This window comes from Lynx canadensis, chromosome B2 (assembly GCF_007474595.2).
Source record: "Lynx canadensis isolate LIC74 chromosome B2, mLynCan4.pri.v2, whole genome shotgun sequence".
NCBI classification, from domain to species: Eukaryota; Metazoa; Chordata; class Mammalia; order Carnivora; family Felidae; genus Lynx; species Lynx canadensis.
The window spans coordinates 41,699,339-41,701,628 of record NC_044307.1 but is presented as its reverse complement, the minus strand read 5'-3'; positions in this window follow the sequence as shown (position 1 = coordinate 41,701,628).

Sequence of the window (2,290 nt, the reverse complement as noted above, 5' to 3'; positions counted from 1 at the left end):
GAAACTTAACAGAAACCCATGGGGGAGGGGAAGGGGAAAAAAAAAAAAGAGGTTAGAGTGGGAGAGAGCCAAAGCATAAGAGACTCTTAAAAACTGAGAACAAACTGAGGGTTGATGGGGGGTGGGAGGGAGGGGGGCGGTGGGTGATGGGTATTGAGGAGGGCACCTTTTGGGATGAGCCCTGGGTGTTGTATGGAAACCAATTTGACAATAAATTTCATATATTGAAAAAAAAACAGACCTTAGGTTATAGTTTGAGCAGGAATTTTCCCCATTTTCAATCTGACAAGTCTTTTATGCTACTTAGCTGGTATAATCAAATCTCTGAGTAGAGGTCTCTACTGCACAGCACACATTATGAAATATGTTCTAAACTGTACAAAAACCTTACATTCATATATTATGGTTATAATATAATATAAGAATAATGAATAATATGAATTCATGAATAATAATGAATAATACGTGAAATATGAATAATAATATATGAATAACTCATATATTCTGGTTAAGAGCCATTGCTTTCTCAGACTGCTTTACTTTCTTTTACTTCCATCATCAATACTGATATTTTGTTTTCTTTTCACAAGGAAATCCCATCAACAAAATCTCTTTACTGTTAAATTACACAACTAAAAGAAAAGAAAATGGGCGGAGTCGTGGATGGTGAACACTTGGCAAGTTTCATTCATTAGCTGGGTAACTCACTCCCTCACTCTGACTTCCCACTATACAGGTAATCCCAACTCATGTTTTGAACAAAATTGGTTATCTGTGAAAAGTAATTTTAAATTTTAACTTAATGAATTGATTATGGGGGAATTCACACGTAAAATCCCAGATAAACTAAATATGGAAAACAAAATCAAGTGTTAAAAAATATATGGAATACATTAATAACCTTGACATGATGAAGACCTTAAGCCATGAAACCCAAAAGTCAGGAATCAAAAATTCAAATGCCTATTGGGAGCAAGCTTGTAATGTTAAGAAGGGAACTAAGCTGAGTGCAAGAGAAATTAACTAGTAAAAAATTTATTCTTACAGAGTTATGATATAAGCAAATGTCATGAAATTGGATATATTTTAAATTTAATGTTGTAATATATAAATTAGAAGATAGAAATCTTTTATAATGTTTAAAATTTTTTGTTCTGCCTTTGCTTGGGAATCAGAAGTCTAATTCTCATACCAATTTCACATTTTGTGTTTCTAGCTGATAGATGAAAACTGTCAAAGCATTGTTTTGTTTGGAAGAGTTTGGTTAAGGTCAACTTTTTTTTCCGTTTTGACCATGGTTTTTCTTCTTTCATGTGTTGACTTCTTGACTTTTGTATGAAGTATGCAGGCCCTGAGACTGGGGACTACTACAGTCAGGTGTCCAGGAAAATTCTGGTCATAGATTGGAGGATCTGAATCGTTCAAAAAACTCTCCAGTCTTCCTGTCATGATATGGACCCCTTCGCAATGAGACCTTCCCCATGACCGTAAGTATTCTGGTTGAAAGAACAATTTACTCTGATGTCTGCTTTGGATTTGACTCTCGCCCCCCAAACCCGTCCCCATTCCGCATTTCTCCGTCCCCAACTTCAATCGACAGAGATCAGATAAAATGGAAAGTAAAATGATGCGTCTTCTGTGGGGTCCGGGGCGTTGGTGGTCACTACGTGCCATAACCTTCCCCATACCTAACGTTTTGGGTTTATTTACATTCCCATCACTTATAACCACTTATCGTCCCCACATAAAGTAACAGGGTTGGGGAACAGGAGAAGGGCAAAGATGCTACCAGATGTCACCCCACGCCTCGAGCAACCCCAGAAAATCGAGTTCAGCTCCCGCTAATCCCCTCTTCCGCCCAGGCCTAACTGCGCGGAGGCTCCCGAAGTCACGTGGTCGCCGGGGGACGGGGAAGTGGGCGGCTCAGCCGCCGCCATCTTGCAGGTTCGGAGGCGGAGCGTACGGGGCGCAGGTCGCGCGTCCGCTTCCCCTCCCCTCGCCCTGCCTCGCTCGGGCTTCTGCGCTCCTCCCCACTTCAGGCTCTTGTGGCCGCTCCCTGAGTGGAGGAGCGGGGAGCCCCGGAGGGCGGGGGGGTGTGTCGGACGCGTGCTCGCGCTTCCAACCGCCAGCAGCGGCCGCGCGCTCGGCCGGCCCCAGCGGCGGCGCGGGGCCGAGGGGAGGGGGCGGCTCCGGCTGCGGGGGCGGCGCGTGGCGGCCGTGGCTGCAGCTGCGGCGGCGCGCTGGGGCCCCGCGTCCAGGGCGCCCCCCGGTCGGAGCTGCCGCCGTGGCT